Source organism: Lissotriton vulgaris, chromosome 4_1 (assembly GCF_964263255.1).
Source record: "Lissotriton vulgaris chromosome 4_1, aLisVul1.2, whole genome shotgun sequence".
NCBI classification, from domain to species: Eukaryota; Metazoa; Chordata; class Amphibia; order Caudata; family Salamandridae; genus Lissotriton; species Lissotriton vulgaris.
The window spans coordinates 1524258223-1524275294 of record NC_141691.1 but is presented as its reverse complement, the minus strand read 5'-3'; the positions used below and the strand labels follow the sequence as shown (position 1 = coordinate 1524275294).

The window sequence follows — 17072 nt, the reverse complement described above, 5'->3', positions numbered from 1 at the left end:
TACGTTGATCCGGTATTGTGGAGAGGCTTGTGTGCGTGAGTGAGGAGCTTGAAGGTTATCCTCTTGTTGACCGGGAGCCAGTGCAGGTCTCTCAGGTGGGGTGTGATGTGGCTGAGGCGAGGGATGTCGAGGGTCAGGCATGCAGAGGCGTTCTCGATGCGTTGGAACCGCCTCAGGAGTTTGGCCGAGGCTCCTGTGTAGAGGTCGTTTCTGTAGTCCAACCTGCTGCTGACGAGACCCTGGGTGACCGTTCTTCTCGTTTCAGTGGGGATCCACTTGTAGATCCTGCGGAGCATACGGAGAATGTTGAAGCAGGAGAAGGAAATGGCGTTGACCTGTTCAGTCATGGAGAGGGTGGAGTCGAAGATGAACCCTAGGTTGCGTGTGTGGTCAGTGGGTGTTGAAGCGGTTCCCAGTGCGGTCGGCCACCAGGAGTCATCCCAGGCCGAAGGGGTGGATTCGAGGATGAGGACCACCGTCTTGTCCACGTTCAGCTTCAGTCGGCTGTTCCTCATCCATTCAGCGACGGCCTTCATTCCTTCGTGAAGGTTGGTTTTGGCGTTGTGGGGGTCCTTGGTGAGGATCAGCTGGGTGTCATCGGCGTAGGAGATGATGTTGAGGTCGTGGCGACGTGGGCGAGCTGTGCCATGTAGATGTTAAACAGAGTTGGGCTGAGGGATGAGCCCTGGGGTACGCCACCGATTCTCTCTGTGGCTTCGGAGTGGAAGGGGGAAGGCGGATCCTCTGTGTTCTGCCGGAGAGGAAGGAGGTGGTCCAGTCCTGGGCCATCTCTTGGATCCCAGCGTTGTGGAGGCGTGTTCGTAGTGTATGGTGGCAGACCGCGTCGAAGGCGGCTGACAGGTCCAGGAGGATGAGGGCCGCCGTTTCTCTGTTGTCCAGCAGGGACTTGATGTCATCGGTGGCGGCGATGAGGGCAGTCTCGGTGCTGTGGTTGCTGCGTAACCCGGACTGGGAAGGGTCCAGGATGTTGTTCTCCTCAAGGTAGCTGGTCAGTTGTTGGTTGACGGTCTTCTTGATGACCTTTGCCGGGAACGGGAGCAGAGAGATGGGCCGGAAGTTCTTGAGGTCCTTTAGGTCCGCCTTGGGTTTCTTGAGTAAGGCGTTGATCTCGGCGTGCTTCCAGCTCTCCGGGAAGGTTGCTGTCTCGAAGGAGGGGTTGATGACTTTCCAGAGATGGGGTGCGATGGCTGTGCTGGCTTTGTTGAAGATGTGGTGTGGCCATGGGTCTGACGGAGATCCGGAGTGGATGGTGTTCATGATCTTGATGGTGTCGTCGTCGTTGATGTTGGTCCAGGAGAGCAGGCGGTTGGTGTGGATGGTGGTCGTGGGGAGGTCTCAGTGGTTGTTGGGGCAGTTGTGGCGTTTAAGCTGTTGTGGATGTCTGCGATCTTGCGGTGGATGAAGGTGGCCAGCAAGTCGCACAGGTCTTGCGAGGGTGGGACGTCTTTGGTGTTGGAGCTGGGGTTGGAGAGTTCCTTCGCGATGTTGAAGAGCTCTTTGCTGTTGTGCCCGTTGTTGTCTAGGCGGTCTTTGAAGAAGGCCCTTTTTGCGGATCTGATGAGGTGGTGGTGTCTGTGGGTGGCGTTCTTGTGGGCTGCGTGGCTGTCCTGTGTTCATTCATGGAGCCAGATCTTCTCCAGCTTTCAGCAGGTTTGCTTGGAGGCCCGGAGGTCTTCAGTGAACCAGCTGGCTTTCTTGTTGGTGTGACTGTTGGATGGTGTCTTGATCGGGGCGAGGGTGTTGGTGCAGTCATTGATCCACTGTCTGGGTGGCGGTGTCGGTGGGGTTGGCGGGTGGGCTCTGGGCGAGGGTGGTGGTTAGTTGGTCTTAGGTGACTTTGCTTCAGCAGCGGCGAGGCATCTGCTGGGTGCGGTGGTGTGTGGTGGGTTTCTTGAAGGTGAAGTGTATGCAGCGATGGTCGGTCCAGTGGAGTTCGGTGGTGTGGTTGAAGGAGACGTGGGGGCTTGCCGAGAAGATGGGGGCGTTAAGCGTGTGACCGGTGGAGTGGGTGGGTGTTGTGACGAGTTGTCTGAGTCCAAGGTTGGCTAGGTTGTCAATCAGGGTGGTGGATTTGGTGTCTTTGTTGTTCTCGAGGTGGAAGTTCAGGTCCCCGAGGAGGATGTAGTCTGTGGAGGCGAGGGTGTGGGTGCTGACTAAGTCGGCGATGGAGTCGCTGAACTGTGGTCTGGGTCCGGAGGGTCTGTAGATGAGGGTTCCTCTGAGGGTGGTGTTGGGTCGGTGTGGATCTGGAAGTGCAGGTGTTCGGCGGTGCTGAGGGTGTCGTCGGTGTTGGTCGAGACTCTGAGAGTGTTCCTGTGGACAATGACGATTCCTCCTCCTACTCTGTTGGTGCGGTCCCTGAGGTAGATCTTGTAGCCTTCCGGGATGGCTATGGCTATGTCAGGTGCCGAGGCGGGGTTCAGCCAGGTATCCGTCAGGAAGGCGACGTCTGGGGAGGTTGAGTTGAGTAGGTCCCAGAGTTCAACAGCGTGTTTGCAGGCGGAGCGGGTGTTGAGAAGGATGCATCTGAGGTGGTTGGGGTCTTTCCTGATAGACAGCATGGTGGGGCGGATGCTCATGAAGCTGCAGTTCCGGCAGGTGAAAGCTCCGTGGTTGCGCTTCGGGGCAGCCAGGAAGCAGGTGTGTGATAATCCGGTGTTGAGTGCATGAAGGGTTCTGACATCGTAGCGGTGTCGGGCATTGTGGCATTTGCAGGGTCCAGGGGTCCTGGCGCTGGGCGCGGTCCAGTCGTGGACGGGCGCAGATGGGTGTGCCTTAGGCGCGGCCTCCATATGAGGGGATGTGGGAGGCTGGAGGCTGGGAGGGGGGAGCGGGCGGCGAATGGGACTGCAGGGACGCAGCGGCGGGAAAAACAGGCGGGAGCCATGGGAGAACTGGGCACAGGAAGGAAAAACAAGTTTAGGCAAGAAAACGAGTACAGGCACAGAGGAATAAAAACAAGTCTGGGCTAGAAAGCAAGTACAGGCACAGAGGGATAAATACAAATCTGGGCAAGAAAGCAAGTTAGGCACAGGGGAAAAATATTAGATTAGGCAAAAACAATGCAGGCAGAGCCGTGCAACAGCGTGGGGAGCGACCTTCCTGCGAGCAGGATCAGAGGTCGCTAGCGTGTTAAGGACGGAGGGGTGAGACGGAGGAATCCTGCTGCAGGGCACAGTGCATACCATATTGCTTAAAGCTGATATACTCCTGTTTATTTGGGGCACGGATAAGGTTATTGCTAGAGTGTGATATTCCTTAAGGAGATGAGTATGGTATCGGGACTCTGTACAAACTGAACTGGGACATGTGCTGTATGTTCCCTTGACAGTGACTCGCTTGGGAATTTAATGGGAACCCCTTATGTTTAAATACCAAGGCTTGAAAGTATATCATAGGAATTAATACACTTATCAGGGGAACTTGGAATGGGCACTGTGGTCCTTAAAAGTCTCTGCTCATTTTTGCCTTTCTTTGCAACTCTCCATAATGGTAAGAATTGACCTGTCTAAAATGGCGATGCTTCCGCGACTGGTATATTGCTTCGTGAAGCTCCAAAATGTGGATCCCATAGTCTGGGTTTAGGACAGCAGATCCTGGATCAGGTAAGACATTGAGTATCGATACACTCGCTGCGACGCCCGGTGTGAGAAGGAGTACTTGGTGCCTCAGTTTATGAACTCTAATATTTAGCTGCCTCGCTACAGTGGGTTCCTATATGGGAGAGGTCGTAAGCTTGTGTCATAGCTGTATAAATCCCTGCAGTATAGGATTAATACCTACCAACATGACCGCCCTGATGTCTTACTGGAAGGAGATGAGGGATAAGGAATGGGGAACTGTAATAGCCCCCCCTGTAAAGTATCTAGAAATACTAGATTTAAATTCTCACAATTCAACTGTGTTCACGCCACTTATCACCAGTAGCGGCTGATATGGGACAGCAGCGGTGTTGGGAGGTGGGGTTAAAAAAAAGAAAATTTTAACATACCTTACAGACGGCTGCCTCTCCTCTGTCCTTCTAGCCATGACGCAGGAACAGGAAGCTCCTAGGCTTCCAGATTTCACACGCAGGCTGTAATGTAGCCTTCATGGAAAACTCAGTATGTGTGTGTGATTGTTTTGGGAGGCTCGATGGAGCCGGCCAAGCACTCATGCTCACATAGGGATTGCAAACCACTCCACTCCTGTCCTTGCTCTGAGAGCTGCCCCACCATACAAAGTTGCTTTATTTTTCCTTTTTTTACACTGCTAAAAGCAGTAGGGCTACGCTCCTCCTCCTTGGTTAAGGAGCCACCACTGCGTCAAAGTGCCCCTGATGAGAAACAATTGGTGACTCCAACTTGCCACACATGACATGGAGCTGCTTGACAGTAATATTTTCAGGCAAGCAGTTACCTCGGAACTAGAGAATGCGTTGTGTAGAACAGGATGGCTCACGGCAGAAACTTGTTTGCTTAGCCTCTCTAAAAGTGAAGAGTGGGCTACAGATTTCTTGGTCTAGCCTTAGTGATAGCCAGACTGGCTGTAGCAATTGACTAGAGGTCCCCTGAAGGTTCACCTTTCTTTAGATGGAACGAGGAGGTTATGAAATGGGGGATGGTGGATGGTGCCTCCTTGAGCGCTGAGTAACGCTAGGTAATGCATGAACTCATTGCAGACACCTGGTGAAAGGTACAAGAATCATTTGACAGTCCTGATGACTAGAACTGGAGGGCGGAAAAGGGGGTGGTGATGAACAGAGTGTCTGAATTAAGCAGACCACTCTTACCCAGTCCAAAGATCAGGGCTTGATCCATCACCGTTTTTTAGCTCACTGCACCATCCCAGCTCAGAACCTGGCTATATGCAAATTAGTCTGTCCCTGGCCCAGTGCATCATGGGAACAGGGCAGACCAAACTACCAAGCCAATTCCTATACTGGGAAGGAAACAAGCTTCCGGGGACCGGTTTCTGGCATTTCAGCCGTCTTCGGCCCGGCTTGCTTGAATCCTGATGGTGCAATGAGCAAGGGACTCGCATCTGAGTATACCCTCCCACGCTTATGGTGGACAAAATAATTAAACAACAAGGGGTGGTGATGACAGTGTTCTGAATTAAGCAGACCAATTGCTCCGTCCCATATAGTCAGGGCTTATCTGATCACCGTATTATCTCACTGCACCATCCAGGCTCAGAACCTGGGCTAGATGCAAATGCAGTCTGGTCCCCGGCCCAGTGCATCATGGAACAGGGCAGACTAAACTACCAAGCTCTCCTTTCTGGTGAAGAATTGGCTTGGTAGTTTAGTCTGCCCTGTTCCCATGATGCACTGGGCCAGGGACAGACTGATTTGCATATAGCCAGGTTCTGAGCTGGGATGGTGCAGTGAGATAAATAACGGTGATAGATCAAGCCCTGATCTATGGACTGGGTAAGAGTGGTCTGCTTAATTCAGACACTCTGTTCATCACCACCCCTTTTTCTGTATCGTTTTTGGCCACTATAGGTGTGGCAGGGTATACTCAGACATGAGTCCCTTTCTCACTGCACCATCAGGATTCAAGCAAGCCGGGCCGAAGATGGCTGAAATGCCAGAAACCGGTCCCCGGTAGCTTGTCTCCTTTCTGGTGAAGAATTGGCTTGGTAGATTAGTCTGCCCTGTTCCCATGATGCACTGGGCCAGGGACAGACTGATTTGCATATAGCCAGGTTCTGAGCTGGGATGGTGCAGTGAGATAAATAACGGTGATGGATCAAGCCCTGATCTTTGGACTGGGTAAGAGTGGTCTGCTTAATTCAGACACTCTGTTCATCACCACCCCTTTTTCTGTATCGTTTTTGGCCACTATAGGTGTGGCAGGGTATACTCAGACATGAGTCCCTTTCTCACTGCACCATCAGGATTCAAGCAAGCCGGGCCGAAGACGGCTGAAATGCCAGAAACCGGTCCCCGGTAGCTTGTCTCCTTTCTGGTGAAGAATTGGCTTGGTAGTTTAGTCTGCCCTGTTCCCATGATGCACTGGGCCAGGGACAGACTGATTTGCATATAGCCAGGTTCTGAGCTGGGATGGTGCAGTGAGATAAATAACGGTGATGGATCAAGCCCTGATCTTTGGACTGGGTAAGAGTGGTCTGCTTAATTCAGACACTCTGTTCATCACCACCCCTTTTTCTGTATCGTAGAACTGGAGGGCGCTATTTTTGAACCAACTGCTCCCACGAAATGAGGGGATGGAAGGCATAAGTTGAATAATATCCTAATTACCATGCTTACCATATGGAAACTGTAAGAGTCTGGGAGCTGAGTCGAGCTGACTCTATAACTCCTTTCGAGGCATCCCACGTTAGACTAGGATGAGAAAAATCTTGTGTTTTTTTCTCGTCATGGTTATGTTTATTTTATTATCGTTAGTAGTTTGTCATTTTCCTGATTAAATACTGTGAAAATTAACCATCGCTCCTCACAGGTAAAAGATGGATACACCTCATTATAGTGCTGAATGTCCTGGTATGCACATGCCTGACACGGATAGGCATCAATACAACGTTAATTTGTTTACAAGAATTTATGTGTAACGAATGTCGGAAACTGAACAGAAATGTTTGAAAACAAAAAAAGAAAACTCTGATAATTCTAATTAAGTTGTTGCATACTATACTGTTATACACTTTTTAATTTCTATCCATGTTCACATATTTTTCTGTGTAAAGTGCGCTGACTTTGGATTGGCTTAATGTACACTGTCCAAAAAGGAATCAAATAATTTCAATATATCTTTGTTATGCTAATTCTGATAATCTGCCAACATTTAGAGAAATGTGGCATGCTGCAGGAGTAAGGATATTAAACAAGTATCTCTATTGACTTGGCAACACTGGAAAACAATTGTTATTGAAGTATTGTAGACTTTACCATAGTTTCTTAGCTGGTTCTACAACCTCGGTAATAGTGTTATTACCTTGCTTATATTTGTGCAAAATAGGTTAGTTTCTGTGATAATGATTTCACCAATTTCCCAAGCATTGCTTCCAGTCAGGTAATGGCCAGACATAATCACGACAAGCCATTCTGAATTAGTGATTATAGCAGGCCCTTCTATCATGAATCAATTGCCAACTATAACCGTGAACACTAGTGCAAAGCTTCTCGAAGCTTTGCACAAGTGCATCACATTTGTGCCAGTGTTTCAGGGCTTTCAAACTTCGTCACCATTTCCATAATAATGTCCATCATTGTTTTGAACTTTCTGCATATAAGGCAAGCATTCAAGCCTGCAAAAGTGGCCACAGATGCTTGTGCGGCCCCTTCTGTAATACAGGGTAGCACTGCTGCACATGTAGCGCTAGCGATATAATTAGAGGACCCTCCCTTATTTACATAGGGGCAGAACTCCATGAAAATGAGGCAATCCCTTTGCCTCTGTTCCCACACCGTATTACCGACGTGCTTGAAGACGCAAAAATGCCTTTAGAAGGTGCTCTGAAAGTGTGCCACAAAATGATGGCACACTTTCAGTGTACCTCCCAAAGGCCGCCCTTGGGAGGGATAAATGGGGGTCCCATGGATCTCCCCTCCCAGACATCCCCTTGCAGGTGGGTGCAGTCGCTCACTGCACCTGTCTGGAAGGGTATCTCTAATCTCCCTTAAAAGTGCAGGCGGGTTGCCACCTGCACAGAGAAACATGGAGCAGCGTTTTAACAGCTGCTCAGGATTTCTCTTGAATGCACTGCCCTAGGGGCAGCGTGAGTTTGCAGCTGCCCTAAGGCAGTGCATTCAACATAATAGGGCCCACTTTCCCTGTTTGCACCCGGCGCACCTGCTTTAAGGGCTCTTTGGTGCAAACAGGAAAATTGAGCCCTATCTATAATAGGGCCAAAGGTGGTTAAACCTCATCATTATGGTGTCATCTCCCTATTGCTTTGTACAGAGGTTACCCAAGGATCACGTGGTATACACGCTCGGATAATCCAGACTCACCCAAGTAGTCAGACTCCTTCCCACTCCCACTTCATTGCTAGGCAGCCTTTCGGCTCTCCTGGTACCTTCAGCTGGGTCTGCAGCACTGTCATTTATAGGGCCAATAGGGAGACTATTCGCCCGTTTGAACAGACAACTTGTGACATGGAATGTTATATGAAGAGCAATCTCTCTAAGGAGGTAAAATTGGTTGAAGGCACTGTACTTGTTGTTTTTTACTTAAGAATACCAAGTGCAGAGGTAGTTTGCATATATGTAAATTATTAGATTTATTTAATGATTTGCGTAAATGAGTGCAAAAGTCGGAAGATATTTTTCTGCATTGTAAACACTTCTATCCGAATACCTTGTTCTTTAAGTTATGTTCTTCCTTTATCTTTTTTTAGACCATCCAAAATGGAAGATGCTAGATTCGGGGGTCCTCCAAGAAAAGTCAGCGGGACTGGTTGATTGGAGAATATGAAGATGTGTATTGGGCTGCCAGGTGTACATTGAAGAGAGGCTGCTAAGACCTTTTTAAGTATGCACATGTGCACATTGTGACATGGAATTCTGCATGTCTTAAACCTGTGTTAATTGGCCAAATCGTTATTGTTTCGACAGTTGTACAAAAGCAAATGTAGTCTTTGTTTGAGAAAGTAGTGAAGTATGTTGAGCCATAGACCTCTGTTGTTAGCTAAGTAAACACTATTGAGATGGTTTAAAGGAGCATGTAATATCAAAAGACGTCCACTTTATTTATATATTTGTTCTGTTAAAATGTTACTACATTTCCAAAATATAGCCAGTACACCATCAACATCTTTGACCTTCAGACAGCTTGGTGAAGTGGTAACTGGGCCTTATTATGTTAATGCTTGCATTCTAAACGGGGATTACCAACAACACATAGCTCTCACTTATCTGTTTGCTACGATGCAAAAGGAGCTATAAGACAAAAAGGAAGAACCATTATACATAATCTTGATTCATTAAAAGAGGGCTATGCCGGTTAGTATTTCTCAAATTTCACCAACATCTGAAAAGTGGATTTTTTCATTCTTCAAGAGATTATTTAGATCTAGAAGCCAGCCTTCAGCAACGTGATCTTCAATGGACTCTCTTATTTCAAGGGCCTGCTTTTAGAAACAAAGTGTTCTTATCTCACGTTCTCTCTTAAATACTAAATCTGTAAAGGCTTTAAATATGATTCAGTATAGCTAAGACTAGAATCCTACAAAGTGTTTCACCACCAACCAGTCCTAGAAGGTTAAAGACTAACACCCTCTGTTAGGTGTATCTTAAATTAAGATGCACTTTTTCACGTGTCCATACAGCGCATGACCCATGTTTTCACATCTACTTAATTCTGCACTACTGTGCCTTCTCTAGTCCCAAAATGTTTACAATGCAGAAGTGTATAACTGACTTGATTTCACCATCCTGAACAAAAACAGAACTAATGGAATTCCTCCATGCATCATCCTAAAAAATCTCATCAACTTTACAAGTTGCATAAACTAAATAAGTACCTGTCTCCTAACCTATCCTTGCACTGTAATTGTTCAGGGTCCACCATGTCAGTGCCCAGCCGAATTTGCCACTCCTGTACAATTCCAATCTGTCTAATTTTTGCACCGTATTACTCTGTTTCAAATTTTTTGTTGTGAGTTCCTCCCCAAAACACCTCAGACATTTTGAATAATTTTGTTACTGTTTTTATTTAGTACTTCTCGCCTAGTCTATCTAAACACCTTCTCCATATATCTAAAGCGTGTATTACAATAGTTGAGAGAGCACGTACTAGCCCCCTTTCTTGAGAAACAACAAAGTAACCTGGGAGACTTCCTGAACTACTGCCTGTTCTGGCTAAATTAATTCACAAGCAAAATATGGATCAATAGAATATGCTAAAGATGATTTTTGGGCCTTGTTTGAAACTTGCTTTCAAGTGTTTTTCATGATATGGAGATCCATGACTTACCACCTCCAACTACCGTGCGGCCTGGATTGCCTGTCTGTAACCTACTTATCTAAACTTAACGTCTATATAAGCTACCAACCTGACTACCTAATCTACTCATCTAGTCTACAAGTCTGCCTTTCCAAACCTTTGTGGAAAGATGATGTGTAGTTTTGAGTTTGAGGCAAATATAGTGTATGTTTATTTCTCCCTAGCAGTTAGCACATTCTAGAATAATAATCATATTGTAAACGTATTTAATTGGCCTTGCAGTCATTTAACCATTACCAAATGTTACCCCAAAAGAAAGCCAAGTTCTCGTCTATTACTAGATTGTGAGAAATTCCATCATCGTGTATACAAATGTCCTCATTGAAGTATAGTTTGTGCAGGTGAGCTTAGGGCAAGCCTATCAACAACACTGGACAGCATATATAGCATATTCTGTTAGTTACTTTTCCAATAGTGAGCTTTCCTTAATGTGTGTTTTTAATAGTATTTACTTACTTGAAACAATTGACCAAACAATCCAAAGCAGGATTTGGCAGCAATATATTTCGAAAAATGTGACTGCTTCCATAGATAAACGTCCTGAATGTAGGGCTGCTGTATGCGATCTCTTCTCGGAGCAGGCAGGGAGGGCTTGTGTCGGTAGGTGGGCTCCAGTACACTGGCCAGCATTACATTACAGTAGTTCTTGTTTTGAGATTTGTGAGTTGTAAAGGAAACACAGGGACTGCCAGACCTACAAGTGCAACTTTTTCTTGCTGTTGGAGCAGGCCATTTATTCGGCTGGTAAAACATGCATTTGCTCTGATTAATGTAAATTGATACTTGTATAGCGCACTACTCACCCGCAAGGGTCTCAAGGCGCTTGTACGAATACCGCTGTGGAACCCATTCTGGCTTTCGCTGTGAGGCATCCACTCCTGGGCACCCCCAAGGTGTAGGCCAGGCATCCTTAGCGTTGTGGGGGCCGTTGTGGAGATTAAGCAAGCTATTGCCCAGAGTTGCAAAGTGGGACTCCATGATTGGAATAGGCACAGAGGCGAGAATTATCAGGTCCGTGGAATTTTTGAGCCCAAGACTCGCCGAGGTCGGTAATTGAACCCCGGGGAATTGAACCCTGGTCCCGGGCTAGACCTCCGCATCAGGGTCTGCCGCTCTAATCATTGAGCCACACTTCTCCAATGATTGACTGAAATGTAGCCGCCCTAGCAGCTAATCTGTATTATCCTAGTCCAAACCGCTTTGTTTGAAATGTTGATTGTGCATAGAGGTTTGTTTTATAATCTTGCTGCATAAATAACTATACATACAGACCTATCCTGCGCATAAGCTTTCCAACCTTCGCAGGCGTCTGACCACAAGCTATGTCAGTACAATTATTTTTTTTGATTGACGAAGACAGACATTCTTGTTAAAACAGTTCCTTCATCACAAATTATCTTTTTTAGGCCAACATTATTTCATAGAACGGAAATCAAGGATGGGCCATAGAGGCTAAAGTACAGCACACCTTGAGGCTAGCTTGCAGAATAATTGAATCAGAGGATCGGTCTGGTTAGTGGAGACAATGCTAAGCAGACAGCGTATTGCCATCAGGTGTCTAATGGTTTGGATAAATTCTTGATCCAAACAGAACCCTAAAAAATAAACTGAGCTGTAATCAAAAACGAGAGTTAACAGACGCAAAGTAAGCTCATGTTAGATTCATCCAAAAACAAATTAAAATAGTAGCTTCTGTTCTAACATACTGATATATTCTTTTCCATAGTCTTTATTTTCCATACCACATTTGACAAATCAAAAATGTTTTGTTCTTTGCACTTTTAAGGGTTCAAAATGCTTACACAGCACGTCACATATATGCCAAATTGTCAGATCAGTGATTGGAACATTCAAAATGTGCAATCATAATAACTTATGCAATGGCACCCAGCACATTTTGACCAATATGAACAGACCAAAATGTCATGTCCTCTAAGAAAGGGGAATTATTTTATGAAAGTGCAAATTCTAAGCTCAAATACTACAGCGAGCCCCAATGGAAAAAGAGTAAATTGTCTTTTAAGCACAGGTTTGACAAATGATGTTGTTTAAGTTTTTGAAAAGGTGGTGGGATGCACGCATGCCACACCACTCTGGGCTCTCCGATTTCTCTAATTGTCTTAAATGTCCTGGTTCGGTAAGGTCAACTAGGTGCTCGCAACGAAGGGCCCTAAGATTTAAGTCATCAAACTATTACTGAAAAGAAATTGCTGTGTTGCCATTGTTTGATGTTGTTAGGGGGGTTCTTGGTAGGAATATGTAGTAGGATCCACTCAAGCTGCTTCCTCCCGTCTGAGTTCCCTAGGTCTCTAGATTTCATAAAGCCTCGGATTGATAGGTGTCCCTGGGTGCCGGGTGACTCTTGCACCAAATACAGCTGCTATCCATCGTCCCACAAATGGGCCTTTTGAAATCATCTTTGTTTCCCTTTCCTTGGTTGCAGTTTGGGGCATTTTGGCCCTGTTAATAAACCCACCTATTTATAATGGAGTAAACCTTTTGATTGAGAGAAGCCTGGGAATTTTAGGTGGTAGGACTCACGTCTTTCCCTGTAATTTTGAATGCTTTCCTTTATTGAAAGGTGAGAACACTCTTGTTTTAATTAGCTGTCTTTTTACTGTGGGTTCTGGGTTTGCCTCATGCCAGCAACCCCAGGCCAAATAAGGGAACTCTCTGCCATTCCAAATATGGATGTTTTCAACTCCTCTTTGTTGCCCTTCCCATGGTTGCATTTTTCTTGTCCGGACGAAAGGCCCAGCCATACGTGGGGTATCATTTTTGTCCAGTGAAGTGTGGGAACTCATTGTGGTGGACAGCACCCATATTAAAAATGAACCTTAATAGCTCATCTTTGTTGCCCTTTCCTTCGTTGTGGTTTGTCTGTCTTGTCAAGCTACACATGGGGGTTCCATTTTTATCCGGTGAAGTGTGGGAGCACTGTGTGGTCGTATATGGACTATTATATATTGAACTTCTGTATATTGTTTGCTTCTTATTGTAGGTGGATGGACACAAAAGCTATTTTTTGATAAACTAGCTCGGAGTCTTTTTGCATTGAGTAGTTAAACGTTTAGAGTGGTAGGAATGCTTCTATCCGTAAGCTCAGATTATGGACAGTAGCGGCTCCTCCGTGAGAGCAGAGTGTCATCCCACATTCAAAAAATTAAAAAATGCCCCAGAGCAGTAGAAAAATAAAATGGTAAAGTTTATTTATTACCATTTAATTTTTTTATCAGCACGTCCTGAACCGAGTGTCAGGTCGGGGTGGGGCAATTGCTGTTTAAAGTGTGCATGTCCCTTTGGCTGGCCGTCTTGTGATGGCCAGCCAGACATGCACATTTTAAACTTCTCTAACCCATCTGCCTCAGAGAGCTGTGTTAGAGAAAGCACAGGCCTCCAGCGTCTTAAGGGCACCGAAAGAGGTCGCTCACTCTAATCCTGATGCTTCTTTCCTGCTGCTGTGTTTTTTAGCAGCATGAGAGCAGCGCAAGGATTTGGTGGGTAGTGCAGTTTCCTGCTCCGGAGCTTCCAGGAGAGAAGACACCCAGGGAGGAGGACATCATGCAGCAAGTTAGAAAGGTAAGTGTTATATTTTATTTTATTATTTTAATACCGCCTGTATTTTCCCCACCTCACCACTCTAAATACACCACTCTAAATACATGCCAGCCACCACTGATTCTGTTTTTTTCTTTAATTGTTTGCTTTCCTTCATCAGCAATTTTTATTCATTAGATGTTTTATTATCAAGTAATGAATGGACAGTACACAATGACAAAACACTGTAAGACACATCTTTATTATTGACGCTGGGTATCACAGGTTTTTCTACATCCTAAAACTCCATGTATGGTTGTGATGGGGAGATTCTGATAGATGTAACCGTAAATTACTTTCTTAAATTGGCCTTTTTAAAAAGCTACTGATGAAAATCTTGTTGCCTCTCTCAATTTTATTCCCCCATTGCATTCACATTTTTTTATTTCAAGGATTAGTTTATTGGAAAAACCACCAGCGATCCGCACAAATGACAGCTAGTTGAATTCCGATTCTCTTCTATCTTTCAGATATGTGTAACAATTTAAATTTCCCCGTTGTTTCATACCGGTTTCTTTCATGAATGGTAAGAAGTTAGAAAGTGCAAAAGAAGGAACTATCGACCACCACTTCGAAAAGTGTGTAAAAAGTATGTTTTTTTCCTGCCTGTTAATTTCTCAAAGGTGGGAAGAGGGTGCTCGCAACACAGCAAACCTTCTGCATCTGACTTAGTTTTTTTTAAATCAAAAAAGATACTTTATTGAAAACACTTGTTTCCATATTTTGGCACATACTTAAGCCCCTCCAGGCTAAATTACTTACCTTAATATGTAATTTAGGGTATGTAAAATAGTTAATGAGAAGTTATTAAAAACAAAAGGTATGCTTTTTCAGTGGATCTTCTGGTAACAATCTGACTAAAGATAGAAGGCTTCTACTTATGGGGGAAGGATAAGTCGGCAGTGTTTATACAGTGTTCCAGGATGTGCCTGAAACAAAATTGTATAAATCTACGAAAGAACATAATTTTAATCAAGTATAGAGTTTTTCAAGGGAGACTTTTTTTTTTTATCCTTTATTTTTTTTTCGATTAATAGTATGCATCTTTTTGTTATTGTAAATTGTGAAGCCTACCAAAAACAAGAGGTCCTTTGCTCTCGTATATATATAGATTTTAGATTGTGCTCACTTGTGCCACAGCTCATTAACAAAAATAGAAGCACGTGTCCAATTCTCCATCTAGCACTGGGAATCTGGTTGATTCTGGGAGAAGTTAGGGAGGTCAGGTAACTCTCCGAACATGTCTGAAAAACTATTTCAGATGGTGTTACAGATTCTTGGAGAGATATTACAGAGACAGCAAGAAAGTCTGTGTAGATGCCCTTCTCCTGTGAAACCAGATTCTTCCCCAGTTGTGTTGCTCATCGCCATCTTCTATTTCATCTTCTTGGTCTTGTCAGATGGTCCTGAGAACCTAGTGGGAAGTCCATTCAAAAGGAAGTATTAAAAAGTCTGATTTTCTGCATGTGCTTTAGTCTACAGCTTCCACTGTATTATGATTAACATTAACTAGTGGAGATTGTTTAGGCAGTCTAATAAACTGTAATTCTGAAATTCACAGTTAATGAGGCCATTCACTGACTTTTAAAGAGGGAATAAAGTGATCCAGAAAGAGTGCATGTACCAAGGTTCATGGGTAGGCCGAAACCCATTGGGAAAAGCGGGATGGATATGGATCTACCACAGAGGTTAAGAAGAGACCCTTTTCTGGGAAATTTAACTAGTTAATCAGCAAAACTCCTTACAGAAAAAGTGGTCATTTCTGGTGCTGGAGATAAAACAGATGCCGCCCTTAAGAGGGCTTAGTCTGGGTTGAATCTTGCCATGATAGCATGATTTGTTCAGTTTACACAGCACGCTCCTTTTTAAATATTTCCATTCTCTTTCTGTAAAAATGCACAATTGCTCACAAACATATAAACTCAATCCAAGTACTTATCAGACATTACCTTTGATTTGAAAGCTTCCTTGGTGGCTGTGTGGGCATAATAACTCTAGAAGGTAATTTTATCAAGGAATTGAATTAAGGAAACTGCAGATAAGCCTTATCTTCTGAAAATACCTCTTTCAGGAGAAATATAGTTTGTTGAGGTGCTGGAAGGTGTTATTTAAAAAGCCTTCACGTGGATATAAAATACTCAACTGTACAACTTTTAGTCTAGGTATCATAACGGAAACGGGTAGCCCTATGAACGTTCAAAAAATTAAAGGCACACACCCTTTTCTAATAAAAATCTTGCTTTCACCAAGACAACAGAAGTCTGGGTCCAAAGGTTCTCAGGATACTAAGAATAATCAACTTTTCCAACTATGCTGATAGTGCTACAGAAAGCAAGAAAAGCTACAGAAAGCAAATATTCTTCAAACTCAATGGAGCTTCAGTGTTTCTCAGAGGACATTCGGGGGGGGCATCCATAATGGCACAGAGCATGTTGAGCTAGGAAGAGAACAGTCTGGTACCACTGAAGGCAGTGAATCCAAGAGGAAGGTGCAGTAAGGTGGCAGATATTACAAGCATATTGTTTCCCTCATTACTGAATCCTAGGATAACAGTTCAAACTTTTCAGGGAATCTGTGAGAGATTTGGTGTCCTTTCTTTACACCTGTTTGCAGACCAAGAGGATGCACTGGATGCTCAATTTTTTTCACGTTTTTGGAACCCACTGGCCATGTGGGTGAATACTTTGACTCACCAGAACCCCACTTCCCAGCTGTAAGCATTCTTTTCAAGCCCTCTTCTGATTTCAAAGATTCAGAGAAAGGATGCAAACCTGATTCTGGTTGTTCTTGTTGACCAAGGACACTGTGGTGTTAACTCCTAAAGGAAAAGACAAAAGGCCAGGTGTGGTTCCTGCTGTTAGATCTATATACCCCTCTATCTTTACCCTTAGCCTCTCTTCAAAGACTTAATTTGGAGGTGGGAAGAATGATAGAGAAGGCCTTAGAAATGTATGTCTTTCTTCGTCGGATTCATGTTGTGTACAGGCATCCAGATGGGAGTCCATTCAGCAAAAATACAATCACCATTGGGCATCCTTTACAAAATTGTGTGTTAATAAAAATTTGTGTCGAATATCTGTTCCCTAGATCACATGCTTCATTTTTACAGGATGGATTTGAAAAGGCCTCGTTAATTTCCACTTTGAGATTACAGTTGGTAGCTTATCAAATCTATTCATTCTCCATGAGGATCTCTCTCTGTTATTGAGGGATGGATCTCAAGGTTATTCAAGGGTTTTGAAATTTTGAGAAAAGATAAAAAATGTATTTCCAGAATAGGATTAGCTAGTGGTCATACAGTCTTAGCAAAAATCTTCCTTTGAACCATCAGAAGAGGTTACAGTCACAGAAAGTTGTTTTTCTGGTGGCCATAACTACTGCATAAAGTCTGAGAAAGCGTAATACTTTGTTTAGTTCCCCCCCTTAATTTGAGATGTTTTGAGGATTGTATAATTTTTTTAGAGTGGAGTCTAATTTTGTACCAAAGGTTCATTTTATTTT

The 17072-nt window shown here is 44.5% G+C and overlaps 1 protein-coding gene across 1 annotated transcript in view; it reads left to right on the top strand.

Annotated features, from left to right (window-relative positions):
* Positions 1 to 17072, top strand: part of PLAG1 (PLAG1 zinc finger) — a 343813-nt gene that overhangs the window by 234797 nt on the left and 91944 nt on the right. The window contains exon 2 of the mRNA XM_086965765.1: positions 8368 to 8501. The gene's annotated coding sequence lies outside the window, so the exon portion shown is untranslated. The remainder of the gene's footprint in view (positions 1 to 8367; positions 8502 to 17072) is intronic.